The sequence below is a fragment of the Electrophorus electricus genome, chromosome 13 (genome assembly GCF_041902795.1).
Source record: "Electrophorus electricus isolate QZ-2024a chromosome 13, ASM4190279v1, whole genome shotgun sequence".
Classification (NCBI taxonomy): domain Eukaryota; kingdom Metazoa; phylum Chordata; class Actinopteri; order Gymnotiformes; family Gymnotidae; genus Electrophorus; species Electrophorus electricus.
Genome location: NC_137509.1, coordinates 23100864 through 23121390, shown reverse-complemented (window position 1 = coordinate 23121390; position 20527 = coordinate 23100864). Strand labels below are relative to the sequence as shown.

The 20527-nt window shown below is 36.0% G+C and overlaps 1 non-coding gene and 19 pseudogenes across 1 annotated transcript; all 20 read right to left on the bottom strand.

Moving 5' to 3' along the window:
* Nucleotides 1–418: 418 nt before the first annotated feature.
* LOC145643813 (5S ribosomal RNA) lies at nt 419–537 on the bottom strand. Its single transcript, XR_014116083.1, has one exon. It is a non-coding gene; the product is annotated as a 5S ribosomal RNA (ribosomal RNA).
* A 790-nt stretch (nt 538–1327) lies between these two features.
* Nucleotides 1328–1446, bottom strand: LOC145648286 (5S ribosomal RNA; annotated as a pseudogene).
* Nucleotides 1447–2236: 790 nt separating this feature from the next.
* Nucleotides 2237–2355, bottom strand: LOC145647126 (5S ribosomal RNA; annotated as a pseudogene).
* A 241-nt stretch (nt 2356–2596) lies between these two features.
* On the bottom strand, nt 2597–2715 carry LOC145643978 (5S ribosomal RNA; annotated as a pseudogene).
* A 792-nt stretch (nt 2716–3507) lies between these two features.
* On the bottom strand, nt 3508–3626 carry LOC145647756 (5S ribosomal RNA; annotated as a pseudogene).
* A 793-nt stretch (nt 3627–4419) lies between these two features.
* Nucleotides 4420–4538, bottom strand: LOC145647755 (5S ribosomal RNA; annotated as a pseudogene).
* Nucleotides 4539–5110: 572 nt separating this feature from the next.
* LOC145649725 (5S ribosomal RNA) lies at nt 5111–5229 on the bottom strand (annotated as a pseudogene).
* A 793-nt stretch (nt 5230–6022) lies between these two features.
* On the bottom strand, nt 6023–6141 carry LOC145647754 (5S ribosomal RNA; annotated as a pseudogene).
* A 792-nt stretch (nt 6142–6933) lies between these two features.
* LOC145647753 (5S ribosomal RNA) lies at nt 6934–7052 on the bottom strand (annotated as a pseudogene).
* Nucleotides 7053–7842: 790 nt separating this feature from the next.
* Nucleotides 7843–7961, bottom strand: LOC145644266 (5S ribosomal RNA; annotated as a pseudogene).
* A 793-nt stretch (nt 7962–8754) lies between these two features.
* On the bottom strand, nt 8755–8873 carry LOC145650456 (5S ribosomal RNA; annotated as a pseudogene).
* A 790-nt stretch (nt 8874–9663) lies between these two features.
* Nucleotides 9664–9782, bottom strand: LOC145644265 (5S ribosomal RNA; annotated as a pseudogene).
* Nucleotides 9783–10356: 574 nt separating this feature from the next.
* Nucleotides 10357–10475, bottom strand: LOC145644264 (5S ribosomal RNA; annotated as a pseudogene).
* Nucleotides 10476–11484: 1009 nt separating this feature from the next.
* Nucleotides 11485–11603, bottom strand: LOC145647752 (5S ribosomal RNA; annotated as a pseudogene).
* A 792-nt stretch (nt 11604–12395) lies between these two features.
* LOC145644263 (5S ribosomal RNA) lies at nt 12396–12514 on the bottom strand (annotated as a pseudogene).
* A 792-nt stretch (nt 12515–13306) lies between these two features.
* On the bottom strand, nt 13307–13425 carry LOC145646052 (5S ribosomal RNA; annotated as a pseudogene).
* A 1009-nt stretch (nt 13426–14434) lies between these two features.
* LOC145644423 (5S ribosomal RNA) lies at nt 14435–14553 on the bottom strand (annotated as a pseudogene).
* Nucleotides 14554–16036: 1483 nt separating this feature from the next.
* On the bottom strand, nt 16037–16155 carry LOC145646051 (5S ribosomal RNA; annotated as a pseudogene).
* A 791-nt stretch (nt 16156–16946) lies between these two features.
* LOC145644422 (5S ribosomal RNA) lies at nt 16947–17065 on the bottom strand (annotated as a pseudogene).
* A 791-nt stretch (nt 17066–17856) lies between these two features.
* On the bottom strand, nt 17857–17975 carry LOC145645961 (5S ribosomal RNA; annotated as a pseudogene).
* Nucleotides 17976–20527: the final 2552 nt, after the last annotated feature.

The following is a 20527-nucleotide window of genomic DNA, read 5'->3' as shown; positions in this document are numbered from 1 at the left end:
TCCCTGGTACTAAAATATTTCTATTTAATCTGTACACTTCACATACAAGCTTGTCAGTTGCAGATTAAAGTAAAGTGATGCAACAAAAACTTACAGCATCTGCTATTCCCAGGTGCTAACAGATAGTTTTTTTAATTAATCACTGCATTTCACATCCTAGCATGTCATCTTGACAGTAAATTAAAGTGATTCAAGAGAAGCTTACAGCATCTCGTAGTCCAAGGTGCTAACAGATAGTTTTTGATGAATCACTGCACTTCACATTCAGGCATGTGAGTTGGAGAGTAAATGAAAGTGATGCAAAAAAAACTTACAGCATCTGCTATTCCCAGGTGCTAACAGATAGTTTTTTTAATTAATCACTGCACTTCACATTTGAGCATGTCAGCTTGAAAGTAAATTAAAGTGATGCAATAAAAGCTTACAGCACCTGGTATTCCTAGGTAGGGTCCCACCTCAGTACTATCCAGGCCCAAACTTGCTTAGCTTCCAAGGTCAGATGAGATTGGGCGTTCTCAAGCCGGTGTGGCCGTAAGCCTTAAACACTTACTCAAATTTCCTAATCATAGTAAATATGATCAAAGACCAATCTGACAATTTTTTTTATTAATCCCTGCACTTGACATTCTAGAATGTTATCTTGAATGTAAATTAAATGATGCATTAAAAGCTTACAACATCTGGTATATGGAGGCACTAACAGACAGTTTTTTGATGAATCACTGCACTTCACATTCAGGCATGTGAGTTGGAGAGTAAATGAAAGTGATGCAAAAAAAACGTACAGCATCTGCTATTCCCAGGTGCTAACCGATAGTTTGAGTTAATTATTCACTGCACTTCAAATTTGAACATGATAGCTTGAACATAAATTAAAGGGATGCAATACAATCTTACAGCACCTGCTATTCCCTGGTACTAAAATATTTCTATTTAATCTGTACACTTCACATACAAGCTTGTCAGTTGCAGATTAAAGTAAAGTGATGCAACAAAAACTTACAGCATCTGCTATTCCCAGGTGCTAATAGATAGTTTTTTTAATTAATCACTGCATTTCACATCCTAGCATGTCATCTTGACAGTAAATTAAAGTGATTCAAGAGAAGCTTACAGCATCTCGTAGTCCAAGGTGCTAATAGATAGTTTTTGATGAATCACTGCACTTCACATTCAGGCATGTGAGTTGGAGAGTAAATGAAAGTGATGCAAAAAAAACTTACAGCATCTGCTATTCCCAGGTGCTAACAGATAGTTTTTTTTATTAATCACTGCACTTCACATTTGAGCATGTCAGCTTGAAAGTAAATTAAAGTGATGCAATAAAAGCTTACAGCACCTGGTATTCCTAGGTAGGGTCCCACTTCAGTACTATTCAGGCCCAAACTTGCTTAGCTTCCAAGGTCAGATGAGATTGGGCGTTCTCAAGCTGGTGTGACCGTAAGCCTTAAACACTTACTCAAATTGACTAATCATAGCAAATATGATCAAAGACCAATCTGACAATTTTTTTTATTAATCCCTGCACTTGACATTCTAGAATGTTATCTTGAATGTAAATTAAATAATGCAATAAAAGCTTACAACATCTGGTATACGGAGGCACTAACAGACAGTTTTTTGATGAATCACTGCACTTCACATTCAGGCATGTGAGTTGGAGAGTAAATGAAAGTGATGCAAAAAAAACGTACAACATCTGCTATTCCCAGGTGCTAACAGATAGTTTGAGTTAATTATTCACTGCACTTCAAATTTGAACATGATAGCTTGAACATAAATTAAAGGGATGCAATACAATCTTACAGCACCTGCTATTCCCTGGTACTAAAATATTTCTATTTAATCTGTACACTTCACATACAAGCTTGTCAGTTGCAGATTAAAGTAAAGTGATGCAACAAAAACTTACAGCATCTGCTATTCCCAGGTGCTAACAGATAGTTTTTTTAATTAATCACTGCATTTCACATCCTAGCATGTCATCTTGACAGTAAATTAAAGTGATTCAAGAGAAGCTTACAGCATCTCGTAGTCCAAGGTGCTAACAGATAGTTTTTGATGAATCACTGCACTTCACATTCAGGCATGTGAGTTGGAGAGTAAATGAAAGTGATGCAAAAAAAACTTACAGCATCGGCTATTCCCAGGTGCTAAGAGATAGTTTTTTTTATTAATCACTGCACTTCACATTTGAGCATGTCAGCTTGAAAGTAAATTAAAGTGATGCAAGAAAAGCTTACAGCACCTGGTATTCCTAGGTAGGGTCCCACCTCAGTACTATCCAGGCCCAAACTTGCTTAGCTTCCAAGGTCAGATGAGATTGGGCGTTCTCAAGCTGGTGTGGCCATAAGCCTTAAGCACTTTCTCAAATTGCCTAATCATAGCAAATATGATCAAAGACCAATCTGACAATTTTTTTTATTAATCCCTGCACTTGACATTCTAGAATGTTATCTTGAATGTAAATTAAATGATGCAATAAAAGCTTACAACATCTGGTATACGGAGGCACTAACAGACAGTTTTTTGATGAATCACTGCACTTCACATTCAGGCATGTGAGTTGGAGAGTAAATGAAAGTGATGCAAGAAAAGCTTACAGCACCTGGTATTCCTAGGTAGGGTCCCACCTCAGTACTATCCAGGCCCAAACTTACTTAGCTTCCAAGGTCAGATGAGATTGGCCGTTCTCAAGCTGTTGTGGCCGTAAGCCTTAAAAGCTTCCTCAAATTGCCTAATCATAGCAAATATGATCAAAGACCAATCTGACAATTTTTTTTATTAATCCCTGCACTTGACATTGTAGAATGTTATCTTGAAAGTAAATTAAATGATGCAATAAAATCTTACAACATCTGGTATACGGAGGCACTAACAGACAGTTTTTTTATTAATCACTGCACTTCACATTCAAGCATGTCAGTTGGAGAGTAAATTAAAGTGATGCAATAAAAACTTACAGCATCTGCTATTCCTAGGTGCTAGCAGATAGTTTGATTTAATCATTCACTGCACTTCAAATTTGAACATGATAGCTTGAACATAAATTAAAGGGATGCAATAAAATCTTACAGCACCTGCTATTCCCTGTTACTAAAAGATTTCTATTTAATCTGTACACTTCACATACAAGCATGTCAGTTGCAGATTAAATTAAAGTGATGCAACAAAAACTTACAGCATCTGCTATTCCCAGGTGCTAACAGATAGTTTTTTTTAATTAATCACTGCACTTCACATCCTAGCATGTCATCTTAAAAGTAAATTAAAGTGATGCAAGAGAAGCTTACAGCATCTCGTAGTCCAAGCTGCTAACAGATAGTTTTTTGATGAATCACTGCACTTCACATTCAGGAATGTGAGTTGGAGAGTAAATGAAAGTGATGCAAAAAAAACTTACAGCATCTGCTATTCCCATGTGCTAACAGATAGTTTTTTTTATTAATCACTGCACTTCACATTTGAGCATGTCAGCTTGAAAATAAATTAAAGTGATGCAAGAAAAGCTTACAGCACCTGGTATTCCTAGGTAGGGTCCCACCTCAGTACTATCCAGGCCCAAACTTACTTAGCTTCCAAGGTCAGATGAGATTGGGCGTTCTCAAGCTGGTGTGGCCGTAAGCCTTAAAAGCTTCCTCAAATTGCCTAATCATAGCAAATATGATCAAAGACCAATCTGACAATTTTTTTTATTAATCCCTGCACTTGACATTCTAGAATGTTATCTTGAAAGTAAATTAAATGATGCAATAAAATCTTACAACATCTGGTATACGGAGGCACTAACAGACAGTTTTTTTTATTAATCACTGCACTTCACATTCAAGCATGTCAGTTGGAGAGTAAATTAAAGTGATGCAATAAAAACTTACAGCATCTGCTATTCCCAGGTGCTAGCAGATAGTTTGATTTAATTATTCACTGCACTTCAAATTTGAACATGATAGCTTGAACATAAATTAAAGGGATGCAATAAAATCTTACAGCACCTGCTATTCCCTGGTACTAAAAGATTTCTATTTAATCTGTACACTTCACAAACAAGAATGTCAGTTGCAGATTAAATTAAAGTGATGCAACAAAAACTTACAGCATCTGCTATTCCCAGGTGCTAACAGACAGTTTTTTTTAATTAATCACTGCACTTCACATTTGAGCATGTCATCTTAAAAGTAAATTAAAGTGATGCAAGAGAAGCTTACAGCATCTCGTAGTCCAAGCTGCTAACATATAGTTTTTTGATGAATCACTGCACTTCACATTCAGGCATGTGAGTTGGAGAGTAAATGAAAGTGATGCAAAAAAAAGTTACAGCATCTGCTATTCCCATGTGCTAACAGATAGTTTTTTTTATTAATCACTGCACTTCACATTTGAGCATGTCAGCTTGAAAATAAATTAAAGTGATGCAAGAAAAGCTTACAGCACCTGGTATTCCTAGGTAGGGTCCCACCTCAGTACTATCCAGGCCCAAACTTACTTAGCTTCCAAGGTCAGATGAGATTGGGCGTTCTCAAGCTGGTGTGGCCGTAAGCCTTAAAAGCTTCCTCAAATTGCCTAATCATAGCAAATATGATCAAAGACCAATCTGACAATTTTTTTTATTAATCCCTGCACTTGACATTCTAGAATGTTATCTTGAAAGTAAATTAAATGATGCAATAAAATCTTACAACATCTGGTATACGGAGGCACTAACAGACAGTTTTTTTTAATCACTGCACTTCACATTCAAGCATGTCAGTTGGAGAGTAAATTAAAGTGATGCAATAAAAACTTACTGCATCTGCTATTCCCAGGTGCTAGCAGATAGTTTTTTTTTATTAATCACTGCACTTCACATCCTAGCATGTCATCTTAAAAGTAAATTAAAGTGATGCAAGAGAAGCTTACAGCATCTCCTAGTCCAAGCTGCTAACAGATAGTTTTTTGATGAATCACTGCACTTCACATTCAGGCACGTGAGTTGGAGAGTAAATGAAAGTGATGCAAAAAAAACTTACAGCACATGCTATTCCCATGTGCTAACAGAGAGTTTTTTTTATTAATCACTGCACTTCACATTTGAGCATGTCAGCTTGAAAGTAAATTAAAGTGATGCAAGAAAAGGTTACAGCACCTGGTATTCCTAGGTAGGGTCCCACCTCAGTACTATCCAGGCCCAAACTTACTTAGCTTCCAAGGTCAGATGAGATTGGGCGTTCTCAAGCTGGTGTGGCCGTAAGCCTTAAAGCCTTCCTCAAATTGCCTAATCATAGCAAATATGATCAAAGACCAATCTAACAATTTTTTTTATTAATCCCTGCACTTGACATTCTAGAATGTTATCTTGAAAGTAAATTAAATGATGCAATAAAATCTTACAACATCTGGTATACGGAGGCACTAACAGACAGTTTTTTTTATTAATCACTGCACTTCACATTCAAGCATGTCAGTTCGAGAGTAAATTAAAGTGATGCAATAAAAACTTACAGCATCTGCTATTCCCAGGTGCTAGCAGATAGTTTGATTTAATTATTCACTGCACTTCAAATTTGAACATGATAGCTTGAACATAAATTAAAGGGATGCAATAAAATCTTACAGCACCTGCTATTCCCTGGTACTAAAAGATTTCTATTTAATCTGTACACTTCACATACAAGCATGTCAGTTGCAGATTAAATTAAAGTGATGCAACAAAAACTTACAGCATCTGCTATTCCCAGGTGCTAACAGACAGTTTTTTTTAATTAATCACTGCACTTCACATCCTAGCATGTCATCTTAAAAGTAAATTAAAGTGATGCAAGAGAAGCTTACAGCATCTCGTAGTCCAAGCTGCTAACAGATAGTTTTTTGATGAATCACTGCACTTCACATTCAGGCATGTGAGTTGGAGAGTAAATGAAAGTGATGCAAAAAAAACTTACAGCATCTGCTATTCCCATGTGCTAACAGATAGTTTTTTTTATTAATCACTGCACTTCACATTTGAGCATGTCAGCTTGAAAATAAATTAAAGTGATGCAAGAAAAGCTTACAGCACCTGGTATTCCTAGGTAGGGTCCCACCTCAGTACTATCCAGGCCCAAACTTACTTAGCTTCCAAGGTCAGATGAGATTGGGCGTTCTCAAGCTGGTGTGGCCGTAAGCCTTAAAAGCTTCCTCAAATTGCCTAATCATAGCAAATATGATCAAAGACCAATCTGACAATTTTTTTTATTAATCCCTGCACTTGACATTGTAGAATGTTATCTTGAAAGTAAATTAAATGATGCAATAAAAGCTTACAACATCTGGTATACGGAGGCACTAACAGACAGTTTTTTTATTAATCACTGCACTTCACATTCAAGCATGTCAGTTGGAGAGTAAATTAAAGTGATGCAATAAAAACTTACAGCATCTGCTATTCCTAGGTGCTAGCAGATAGTTTGATTTAATCATTCACTGCACTTCAAATTTGAACATGATAGCTTGAACATAAATTAAAGGGATGCAATAAAATCTTAAAGCACCTGCTATTCCCTGTTACTAAAAGATTTCTATTTAATCTGTACACTTCACATACAAGCATGTCAGTTGCAGATTAAATTAAAGTGATGCAACAAAAACTTACAGCATCTGCTATTCCCAGGTGCTAACAGACAGTTTTTTTTAATTAATCACTGCACTTCACATCCTAGCATGTCATCTTAAAAGTAAATTAAAGTGATGCAAGAGAAGCTTACAGCATCTCGTAGTCCAAGCTGCTAACAGATAGTTTTTTGATGAATCACTGCACTTCACATTCAGGCATGTGAGTTGGAGAGTAAATGAAAGTGATGCAAAAAAAACTTACAGCATCTGCTATTCCCATGTGCTAACAGATAGTTTTTTTTATTAATCACTGCACTTCACATTTGAGCATGTCAGCTTGAAAATAAATTAAAGTGATGCAAGAAAAGCTTACAGCACCTGGTATTCCTAGGTAGGGTCCCACCTCAGTACTATCCAGGCCCAAACTTACTTAGCTTCCAAGGTCAGATGAGATTGGGCGTTCTCAAGCTGGTGTGGCCGTAAGCATTAAAGTCTTCCTCAAATTGCCTAATCATAGCAAATATGATCAAAGACCAATCTGACAATTTTTTTTATTAATCCCTGCACTTGACATTCTAGAATGTTATCTTGAAAGTAAATTAAATGATGCAATAAAATCTTACAACATCTGGTATACGGAGGCACTAACAGACAGTTTTTTTATTAATCACTGCACTTCACATTCAAGCATGTCAGTTGGAGAGTAAATTAAAGTGATGCAATAAAAACTTACAGCGTCTGCTATTCCCAGGTGCTAGCAGATAGTTTGATTTAATTATTCACTGCACTTCAAATTTGAACATGAAGCTTGAACATAAATTAAAGGGATGCAATAAAATCTTACATCACCTGCTATTCCCTGGTACTAAAAGATTTCTATTTAATCTGTACACTTCACATACAAGCATGTCAGATGCAGATTAAATTAAAGTGATGCAACAAAAACTTACAGCATCTGCTATTCCCAGGTGCTAACAGACAGTTTTTTTTAATTAATCACTGCACTTCACATCCTAGCATGTCATCTTAAAAGTAAATTAAAGTGATGCAAGAGAACCTTACAGCATCTCGTATTCCAAGCTGCTAACAGATAGTTTTTGATGAATCACTGCACTTCACATTCAGGCATGTGAGTTGGAGAGTAAATGAAAGTGATGCAAAAAAAACTTACAGCATCTGCTATTCCCATGTGCTAACAGATAGTTTTTTTTCTTAATCACTGCACTTCACATTTGAGCATGTCAGCTTGAAAGTAAATTAAAGTGATGCAAGAAAAGCTTACAGCACCTGGTATTCCTAGGTAGGGTCCCACCTCAGTACTATCCAGGCCCAAAGTTGTTCAGCTTCCAAGGTCAGATGAGATTGGGGGTTCTCAAGCTGGTGTGGCCATAAGCCTTAAACACTTACTCAAATTGCCTAATCATAGCAAATATGATCAAAGACCAATCTGACAATTTTTTTTTATTAATCCCTGCACTTGACATTGTAGAATGTTATCTTGAAAGTAAATTAAATGATGCAATAAAAGCTTACAACATCTGGTATACGGAGGCACTAACAGACAGTTTTTTTATTAATCACTGCACTTCACATTCAAGCATGTCAGTTGGAGAGTAAATTAAAGTGATGCAATAAAAACTTACAGCATCTGCTATTCCCAGGTGCTAGCAGATAGTTTGATTTAATTATTCACTGCACTTCAAATTTGAACATGATAGCTTGAACATAAATTAAAGGGATGCAATAAAATCTTACAGCACCTGCTATTCCCTGGTACTAAAAGATTTCTATTTAATCTGTACACTTCACAAACAAGCATGTCAGTTGCAGATTAAATTAAAGTGATGCAACAAAAACTTACAGCATCTGCTATTCCCAGGTGCTAACAGACAGTTTTTTTTAATTAATCACTGCACTTCACATCCTAGCATGTCATCTTAAAAGTAAATTAAAGTGATGCAAGAGAAGCTTACAGCATCTCGTAGTCCAAGCTGCTAACAGATAGTTTTTTGATGAATCACTGCACTTCACATTCAGGCATGTGAGTTGGAGAGTAAATGAAAGTGATGCAAAAAAAACTTACAGCATCTGCTATTCCCATGTGCTAACAGATAGTTTTTTTTATTAATCACTGCACTTCACATTTGAGCATGTCAGCTTGAAAATAAATTAAAGTGATGCAAGAAAATCTTACAGCACCTGGTATTCCTAGGTAGGGTCCCACCTCAGTACTATCCAGGCCCAAACTTACTTAGCTTCCAAGGTCAGATGAGATTGGGCGTTCTCAAGATGGTGTGGCCATAAGCATTAAAGTCTTCCTCAAATTGCCTAATCATAGCAAATATGATCAAAGACCAATCTGACAATTTTTTTTATTAATCCCTGCACTTGACATTCTAGAATGTTATCTTGAAAGTAAATTAAATGATGCAATAAAATCTTACAACATCTGGTATACGGAGGCACTAACAGACAGTTTTTTTATTAATCACTGCACTTCACATTCAAGCATGTCAGTTGGAGAGTAAATTAAAGTGATGCAATAAAAACTTACAGCGTCTGCTATTCCCAGGTGCTAGCAGATAGTTTGATTTAATTATTCACTGCACTTCAAATTTGAACATGAAGCTTGAACATAAATTAAAGGGATGCAATAAAATCTTACATCACCTGCTATTCCCTGGTACTAAAAGATTTCAATTTAATCTGTACACTTCACATACAAGCATGTCAGATGCAGATTAAATTAAAGTGATGCAACAAAAACTTACAGCATCTGCTATTCCCAGGTGCTAACAGACAGTTTTTTTTAATTAATCACTGCACTTCACATCCTAGCATGTCATCTTAAAAGTAAATTAAAGTGATGCAAGAGAACCTTACAGCATCTCGTATTCCAAGCTGCTAACAGATAGTTTTTGATGAATCACTGCACTTCACATTCAGGCATGTGAGTTGGAGAGTAAATGAAAGTGATGCAAAAAAAACTTACAGCATCTGCTATTCCCATGTGCTAACAGATAGTTTTTTTTCTTAATCACTGCACTTCACATTTGAGCATGTCAGCTTGAAAGTAAATTAAAGTGATGCAAGAAAAGCTTACAGCACCTGGTATTCCTAGGTAGGGTCCCACCTCAGTACTATCCAGGCCCAAAGTTGTTCAGCTTCCAAGGTCAGATGAGATTGGGGGTTCTCAAGCTGGTGTGGCCATAAGCCTTAAACACTTACTCAAATTGCCTAATCATAGCAAATATGATCAAAGACCAATCTGACAATTTTTTTTTATTAATCCCTGCACTTGACATTGTAGAATGTTATCTTGAAAGTAAATTAAATGATGCAATAAAAGCTTACAACATCTGGTATACGGAGGCACTAACAGACAGTTTTTTTATTAATCACTGCACTTCACATTCAAGCATGTCAGTTGGAGAGTAAATTAAAGTGATGCAATAAAAACTTACAGCATCTGCTATTCCCAGGTGCTAGCAGATAGTTTTTTTTAATTAATCACTGCACTTCACATCCTAGCATGTCATCTTAAAAGTAAATTAAAGTGATGCAAGAGAAGCTTACAGCATCTCGTAGTCCAAGCTGCTAACAGATAGTTTTTGATGAATCACTGCACTTCACATTCAGGCATGTGAGTTGGAGAGTAAATGAAAGTGATGCAAAAAAAACTTACAGCATCTGCTATTCCCATGTGCTAACAGATAGTTTTTTTTCTTAATCACCGCACTTCACATTTGAGCATGTCAGCTTGAAAGTAAATTAAAGTGATGCAAGAAAAGCTTACAGCACCTGGTATTCCTAGGTAGGGTCCCACCTCAGTACTATCCAGGCCCAAAGTTGTTCAGCTTCCAAGGTCAGATGAGATTGGGGGTTCTCAAGCTGGTGTGGCCATAAGCCTTAAACACTTACTCAAATTGCCTAATTATAGCAAATATGATCAAAGACCAATCTGACAATTTTTTTTATTAATCACTGCACTTGACATTGTAGAATGTTATCTTGAAAGTAAATTAAATGATGCAATAAAAGCTTACAACATCTGGTATACGGAGGCACTAACAGACAGTTTTTTTTTAATCACTGCACTTCACATTCAAGCATGTCAGTTGGAGAGTAAATTAAAGTGATGCAATAAAAACTTACAGCATCTGCTATTCCCAGGTGCTAGCAGATAGTTTGATTTAATTATTCACTGCACTTCAAATTTGAACATGATAGCTTGAACATAAATTAAAGGGATGCAATAAAATCTTACAGCACCTGCTATTCCCTGGTACTAAAAGATTTCTATATAATCTGTACACTTCACATACAAGCATGTCAGTTGCAGATTAAATTAAAGTGATGCAACAAAAATTTACAGCATCTGCTATTCCCAGGTGCTAGCAGATAGTTTGATTTAATTATTCACTGCACTTCAAATTTGAACATGATAGCTTGAACATAAATTAAAGGGATGCAATAAAATCTTACAGCACCTGCTATTCCCTGGTACTAAAAGATTTCTATATAATCTGTACACTTCACATACAAGCATGTCAGTTGCAGATTAAATTAAAGTGATGCAACAAAAACTTACAGCATCTGCTATTCCCAGGTGCTAACAGATAGTTTTTTTTAATTAATCACTGCACTTCACATCCTAGCATGTCATCTTAAAAGTAAATTAAAGTGATGCAAGAGAAGCTTACAGCATCTCGTAGTCCAAGCTGCTAACAGATAGTTTTTTGATGAATCACTGCACTTCACATTCAGGCATGTGAGTTGGAGAGTAAATGAAAGTGATGCAAAAAAAACTTACAGCATCTGCTATTCCCATGTGCTAACAGATAGTTTTTTTTATTAATCCCTGCACTTCACATTTGAGCATGTCAGCTTGAAAATAAATTAAAGTGATGCAAGAAAAGCTTACAGCACCTGGTATTCCTAGGTAGGGTCCCACCTCAGTACTATCCAGGCCCAAACTTACTTAGCTTCCAAGGTCAGATGAGATTGGGCGTTCTCAAGCTGGTGTGGCCGTAAGCCTTAAAGACTTCCTCAAATTGCCTAATCATAGCAAATATGATCAAAGACCAATCTAACAATTTTTTTTATTAATCCCTGCACTTGACATTCTAGAATGTTATCTTGAAAGTAAATTAAATGATGCAATAAAATCTTACAACATCTGGTATACGGAGGCACTAACAGACAGTTTTTTTATTAATCACTGCACTTCACATTCAAGCATGTCAGTTGGAGAGTAAATTAAAGTGATGCAATAAAAACTTACAGCATCTGCTATTCCCAGGTGCTAGCAGATAGTTTGATTTAATTATTCACTGCACTTCAAATTTGAACATGATAGCTTGAACATAAATTAAAGGGATGCAATAAAATCTTACAGCACCTGCTATTCCCTGGTACTAAAAGATTTCTATTTAATCTGTACACTTCACATACAAGCATGTCAGTTGCAGATTAAATTAAAGTGATGCAACAAAAGCTTACAGCATCTGCTATTCCCAGATGCTAACAGACAGTTTTTTTTAATTAATCACTGCACTTCACATCCTAGCATGTCATCTTAAAAGTAAATTAAAGTGATGCAAGAGAAGCTTACAGCATCTCGTAGTCCAAGCTGCTAACAGATAGTTTTTTGATGAATCACTGCACTTCACATTCAGGCATGTGAGTTGGAGAGTAAATGAAAGTGATGCATAAAAAACTTACATCATCTGCTATTCCCATGTGCTAACAGAGAGTTTTTTTTATTAATCACTGCACTTCACATTTGAGCATGTCAGCTTGAAAGTAAATTAAAGGGATGCAAGAAAAGCTTACAGCACCTGGTATTCCTAGGTAGGGTCCCACCTCAGTACTATCCAGGCCCAAAGTTGTTCAGCTTCCAAGGTCAGATGAGATTGGGGGTTCTCAAGCTGGTGTGGCCATAAGCCTTAAACACTTACTCAAATTGCCTAATCATAGCAAATATGATCAAAGACCAATCTGACAATTTTTTTTTATTAATCCCTGCACTTGACATTGTAGAATGTTATCTTGAAAGTAAATTAAATGATGCAATAAAAGCTTACAACATCTGGTATACGGAGGCACTAACAGACAGTTTTTTTTTAATCACTGCACTTCACATTCAAGCATGTCAGTTGGAGAGTAAATTAAAGTGATGCAATAAAAACTTACAGCATCTGCTATTCCCAGGTGCTAGCAGATAGTTTGATTTAATTATTCACTGCACTTCAAATTTGAACATGATAGCTTGAACATAAATTAAAGAGATGCAATAAAATCTTACAGCACCTGCTATTCCCTGGTACTAAAAGATTTCTATTTAATCTGTACACTTCACATACAAGCATGTCAGTTGCAGATTAAATTAAAGTGATGCAACAAAAACTTACAGCATCTGCTATTCCCAGGTGCTAACAGATAGTTTTTTTTAATTAATCACTGCACTTCACATCCTAGCATGTCATCTTAAAAGTAAATTAAAGTGATGCAAGAGAAGCTTACAGCATCTCGTAGTCCAAGCTGCTAACAGATAGTTTTTTGATTAATCACTGCACTTCACATTCAGGCATGTGAGTTGGAGAGTAAATGAAAGTGATGCAAAAAAAACTTACAGCATCTGCTATTCCCATGTGCTAACAGAGAGTTTTTTTTATTAATCACTGCACTTCACATTTGAGCATGTCAGCTTGAAAGTAAATTAAAGTGATGCAAGAAAAGGTTACAGCACCTGGTATTCCTAGGTAGGGTCCCACCTCAGTACTATCCAGGCCCAAAGTTGTTCAGCTTCCAAGGTCAGATGAGATTGGACGTTCTCAAGCTGGTGTGGCCCTAAGCCTTAAACACTTACTCTAATTGCCTAATCATAGCAAATATGATCAAAGACCAATCTGACAATTTTTTTTATTAATTCCTGCACTTGACATTCTAGAATGTTATCTTGAAAGTAAATTAAATGATGCAATAAAAGCTTACAACATCTGGTATTCGGAGGCACTAACAGACAGTTTTTTTTTAATCACTGCACTTCACATTCAAGCATGTCAGTTGGAGAGTAAATTAAAGTGATGCAATAAAAACTTACAGCATCTGCTATTCCCAGGTGCTAGCAGATAGTTTGATTTAATTATTCACTGCACTTCAAATTTGAACATCATAGCTTGAACATAAATTAAAGGGATGCAATAAAATCTTACAGCACCTGCTATTCCCTGGTACTAAAAGATTTCTATTTAATCTGTACACTTCAAATACAAGCATGTCAGTTGCAGATTAAATTAAAGTGATGCAACAAAAACTTACAGCATCTGCAATTCCCAGGTGCTAACAGATAGTTTTTTTTAATTATTCACTGCACTTCAAATTTGAACATGATAGCTTGAACATAAATTAAAGGGATGTAATAAAATCTTACAGCACCTGCTATTCCCTGGTACTAAAAGATTTCTATGTAATCTGTACACTTCACATACAAGCATGTCAGTTGCAGATTAAATTAAAGTGATGCAACAAAAACTTACAGCATCTGCTATTCCCAGGTGCTAACAGATAGTTTTTTTTAATTAATCACTGCACTTCACATCCTAGCATGTCATCTTAAAAGTAAATTAAAGTGATGCAAGAGAAGCTTACAGCATCTCGTAGTCCAAGCTGCTAACAGATAGTTTTTTGATGAATCACTGCACTTCACATTCAGGCATGTGAGTTGGAGAGTAAATGAAAGTGATGCAAAAAAAACTTACAGCATCTGCTATTCCCATGTGCTAACAGATAGTTTTTTTTATTAATCACTGCACTTCACATTTGAGCATGTCAGCTTGAAAGTAAATTAAAGTGATGCAAGAAAAGCTTACAGCACCTGGTATTCCTAGGTAGGGTCCCACCTCAGTACTATCCAGGCCCAAAGTTGTTCAGCTTCCAAGGTCAGATGAGATTGGACGTTCTCAAGCTGGTGTGGCCGTAAGCCTTAAACACTTACTCTAAATGCCTAATCATAGCAAATATGGTCAAAGACCAATCTGACAATTTTTTTTATTAATCCCTGCACTTGACATTCTAGAATGTTATCTTGAAAGTAAATTAAATGATGCAATAAAAGCTTACAACATCTGGTATACGGAGGCACTAACAGACAGTTTTTTTTTAATCACTGCACTTCACATTCAAGCATGTCAGTTGGAGAGTAAATTAAAGTGATGCAATAAAAACTTACAGCATCTGCTATTCCCAGGTGCTAGCAGATAGTTTTTTTTAATTAATCACTGCACTTCACATCCTAGCATGTCATCTTAAAAGTAAATTAAAGTGATGCAAGAGAAGCTTACAGCATCTCGTAGTCCAAGCTGCTAACAGATAGTTTTTTGATGAATCACTGCACTTCACATTCAGGCATGTGAGTTGGAGAGTAAATGAAAGTGATGCAAAAAAAACTTACAGCATCTGCTATTCCCATGTGCTAACAGAGAGTTTTTTTTATTAATCACTGCACTTCACATTTGAGCATGTCAGCTTGAAAGTAAATTAAAGTGATGCAAGAAAAGGTTACAGCACCTGGTATTCCTAGGTAGGGTCCCACCTCAGTACTATCCAGGCCCAACGTTGTTCAGTTTCCAAGGTCAGATGAGATTGGACGTTCTCAAGCTGGTGTGGCCGTAAGCCTTAAACACTTACTCTAATTGCCTAATCATAGCAAATATGATCAAAGACCAATCTGACAATTTTTTTTATTAATCCCTGCACTTGACATTCTAGAATGTTATCTTGAAAGTAAATTAAATGATGCAATAAAAGCTTACAACATCTGGTATTCGGAGGCACTAACAGACAGTTTTTTTTTAATCACTGCACTTCACATTCAAGCATGTCAGTTGGAGAGTAAATTAAAGTGATGCAATAAAAACTTACAGCATCTGCTATTCCCAGGTGCTAGCAGATAGTTTGATTTAATTATTCACTGCACTTCAAATTTGAACATGATAGCTTGAACATAAATTAAAGAGATGCAATAAAATCTTACAGCACCTGCTATTCCCTGGTACTAAAAGATTTCTATTTAATCTGTACACTTCACATACAAGCGTGTCAGTTGCAGATTAAATTAAAGTGATGCAACAAAAACTTACAGCATCTGCTATTCCCAGGTGCTAACAGATAGTTTTTTTTAATTAATCACTGCACTTCACATCCTAGCATGTCATCTTAAAAGTAAATTAAAGTGATGCAAGAGAAGCTTACAGCATCTCGTAGTCCAAGCTGCTAACAGATAGTTTTTTGATTAATCACTGCACTTCACATTCAGGCATGTGAGTTGGAGAGTAAATGAAAGTGATGCAAAAAAAACTTACAGCATCTGCTATTCCCATGTGCTAACAGAGAGTTTTTTTTATTAATCACTGCACTTCACATTTGAGCATGTCAGCTTGAAAGTAAATTAAAGTGATGCAAGAAAAGGTTACAGCACCTGGTATTCCTAGGTAGGGTCCCACCTCAGTACTATCCAGGCCCAAAGTTGTTCAGCTTCCAAGGTCAGATGAGATTGGACGTTCTCAAGCTGGTGTGGCCCTAAGCCTTAAACACTTACTCTAATTGCCTAATCATAGCAAATATGATCAAAGACCAATCTGACAATTTTTTTTATTAATTCCTGCACTTGACATTCTAGAATGTTATCTTGAAAGTAAATTAAATGATGCAATAAAAGCTTACAACATCTGGTATTCGGAGGCACTAACAGACAGTTTTTTTTTAATCACTGCACTTCACATTCAAGCATGTCAGTTGGAGAGTAAATTAAAGTGATGCAATAAAAACTTACAGCATCTGCTATTCCCAGGTGCTAGCAGATAGTTTGATTTAATTATTCACTGCACTTCAAATTTGAACATCATAGCTTGAACATAAATTAAAGGGATGCAATAAAATCTTACAGCACCTGCTATTCCCTGGTACTAAAAGATTTCTATTTAATCTGTACACTTCAAATACAAGCATGTCAGTTGCAGATTAAATTAAAGTGATGCAACAAAAACTTACAGCATCTGCAATTCCCAGGTGCTAACAGATAGTTTTTTTTAATTAATCACTGCACTTCACATCCTAGCATGTCATCTTAAAAGTAAATTAAAGTGATGCAAGAGAAGCTTACAGCATCTCGTAGTCCAAGCTGCTAACAGATAGTTTTTTGATTAATCACTGCACTTCACATTCAGGCATGTGAGTTGGAGAGTAAATGAAAGTGATGCAAAAAAAACTTACAACATCTGCTATTCCCATGTGCTAACAGAGAGTTTTTTTTATTAATCACTGCACTTCACATTTGAGCATGTCAGCTTGAAAGTAAATTAAAGTGATGCAAGAAAAGCTTACAGCACCTGGTATTCCTAGGTAGGGTCCCACCTCAGTACTATCCAGGCCCAAAGTTGTTCAGCTTCCAAGGTCAGATGAGATTGGACGTTCTCAAGCTGGTGTGGCCGTAAGCCTTAAACACTTACTCTAATTGCCTAATCATAGCAAATATGATCAAAGACCAATCTGACAATTTTTTTTATTAATCCCTGCACTTGACATTCTAGAATGTTATCTTGAAAGTAAATTAAATGATGCAATAAAAGCTTACAACATCTGGTATTCGGAGGCACTAACAGACAGTTTTTTTTTAATCACTGCACTTCACATTCAAGCATGTCAGTTGGAGAGTAAATTAAAGTGATGCAATAAAAACTTACAGCATCTGCTATTCCCAGGTGCTAGCAGATAGTTTGATTTAATTATTCACTGCACTTCAAATTTGAACATGATAGCTTGAACATAAATTAAAGGGATGCAATAAAATCTTACAGCACCTGCTATTCCCTGGTACTAAAAGATTTCTATTTAATCTGTACACTTCACATACAAGCATGTCAGTTGCAGATTAAATTAAAGTGATGCAACAAAAACTTACAGCATCTGCTATTCCCAGGTGCTAACAGATAGTTTTTTTTAATTAATCACTGCAGTTCACATCCTAGCATGTCATCTTAAAAGTAAATTAAAGTGATGCAAGAGAAGCTTACAGCATCTCGTAGTCCAAGCTGCTAACAGATAGTTTTTTGATGAATCACTGCACTTCACATTCAGGCATGTGAGTTGGAGAGTAAATGAAAGTGATGCAAAAAAAACTTACAACATCTGCTATTCCCATGTGCTAACAGAGAGTTTTTTTTTTTAATCACTGCACTTCACATTTGAGCATGTCAGCTTGAAAGTAAATTAAAGTGATGCAAGTAAAGGTTACAGCACCTGGTATTCCTAGGTAGGGTCCCACCTCAGTACTATCCAGGCCCAAAGTTGTTCAGCTTCCAAGGTCAGATGAGATTAGACGTTCTCAAGCTGGTGTGGCCGTAAGCCTTAAACACTTACTCTAATTGCCTAATCATAGCAAATATGATCAAAGACCAATCTGACAATTTTTTTTATTAATCCCTGCACTTGACATTCTAGAATGTTATCTTGAAAGTAAATTAAATGATGCAATAAAAGCTTACAACATCTGGTATTCGGAGGCACTAACAGACAGTTTTTTTTTAATCACTGCACTTCACATTCAAGCATGTCAGTTGGAGAGTAAATTAAAGTGATGCAATAAAAACTTACAGCATCTGCTATTCCCAGGTGCTAGCAGATAGTTTGATTTAATTATTCACTGCACTTTAAATTTGAACATGATAGCTTGAACATAAATTAAAGGGATGCAATAAAATCTTACAGCACCTGCTATTCCCTGGTACTAAAAGATTTCTATTTAATCTGTACACTTCACATACAAGCATGTCAGTTGCAGATTAAATTAAAGTGATGCAACAAAAACTTACAGCATCTGCTATTCCCAGGTGCTAGCAGATAGTTTGATTTAATTATTCACTGCACTTCAAATTTGAACATGATAGCTTGAACATAAATTAAAGGGATGTAATAAAATCTTACAGCACCTGCTATTCCCTGGTACTAAAAGATTTCTATGTAATCTGTACACTTCACATACAAGCATGTCAGTTGCAGATTAAATTAAAGTGATGCAACAAAAACTTACAGCATCTGCTATTCCCAGGTGCTAACAGATAGTTTTTTTTAATTAATCACTCACTTCACATCCTAGCATGTCATCTTAAAAGTAAATTAAAGTGATGCAAGAGAAGCTTACAGCATCTCGTAGTCCAAGCTGCTAACAGATAGTTTTTTGACGAATCACTGCACTTCACATTCAGGCATGTGAGTTGGAGAGTAAATGAAAGTGATGCAAAAAAAACTTACAGCATCTGCTATTCCCAGGTGCTAACAGATAGTTTTTTTTATTAATCACTGCACTTCACATTTGAGCATGTCAGCTTGAAAGTAAATTAAAGTGATGCAAGAAAAGCTTACAGCACCTGGTATTCATAGGTAGGGTCCCACCTCAGTACTATCCAGGCACAAAGTTGTTCAGCTTCCAAGGTCAGATGAGATTCGACGTTCTCAAGCTGGTGTGGCCGTAAGCCTTAAACACTTACTCAAATTGCCTAATCATAGCAAATATGATCAAAGACCAATCTGACAATTTTTTTTAGTAATCCCTGCACTTGACATTCTAGAAAGTTATCTTGAAAGTAAATTAAATGATGCAATAAAAGCTTATAACATCTGGTATACGGAGGCACTAACAGACAGTTTTTTTATTAATCACTGCACTTCACATTCAAGCATGTCAGTTGGAGAGTAAATTAAAGTGATGCAATAAAAACTTACAGCGTCTGCTATTCCCAGGTGCTAGCAGATAGTTTGATTTAATTATTCACTGCACTTCAAATTTGAACATGATAGCTTGAACATAAATTAAAGGGATGCAATAAAATCTTACAGCACCTGCTATTCCCTGGTACTAAAAGATTTCTATTTAATCTGTACACTTCACATACAAGCATGTCAGTTGCAGATTAAATTAAAGTGATGCAACAAAAACTTACAGCATCTGCTATTCCCAGGTGCTAACAGATAGTTTTTTTTAATTAATCACTGCACTTCACATCCTAGCATGTCATCTTAAAAGTAAATTAAAGTGATGCAAGAGAAGCTTACAGCATCTCGTAGTCCAAGCTGCTAACAGATAGTTTTTTGATGAATCACTGCACTTCACATTCAGGCATGTGAGTTGGAGAGTAAATGAAAGTGATGCAAAAAAAACTTACAGCATCTGCTATTCCCATGTGCTAACAGAGAGTTTTTTTTATTAATCACTGCACTTCACATTTGAGCATGTCAGCTTGAAAGTAAATTAAAGTGATGCAAGAGAAGGTTACAGCACCTGGTATTCCTAGGTAGGGTCCAACCTCAGTACTATCCAGGCCCAACGTTGTTCAGTTTCCAAGGTTAGATGAGAATGGACGTTCTCAAGCTGGTGTGGCCGTAAGCCTTAAACACTTACTCTAATTGCCTAATTATAGCAAATATGATCAAAGACCAATCTGACAATTTTTTTTATTAATCCCTGCACTTGACATTCTAGAATGTTATCTTGAAAGTAAATTAAATGATGCAAAAAAAGCTTACAACATCTGGTATACGGAGGCACTAACAGACAGTTTTTTTTTAATCACTGCACTTCACATTCAAGCATGTCAGTTGGAGAGTAAATTAAAGTGATGCAATAAAAACTTACAGCATCTGCTATTCCCAGGTGCTAGCAGATAGTTTGATTTAATTATTCACTGCACTTCAAATTTGAACATGAAGCTTGAACATAAATTAAAGGGATGCAATAAAATCTTACAGCACCTGCTATTCCCTGGTACTAAAAGATTTCTATTTAATCTGTACACTTCACATACAAGCATGTCAGTTGCAGATTAAATTAAAGTGATGCAACAAAAACTTACAGCATCTGCTATTCCCAGGTGCTAACAGATAGTTTTTTTTAATTAATCAC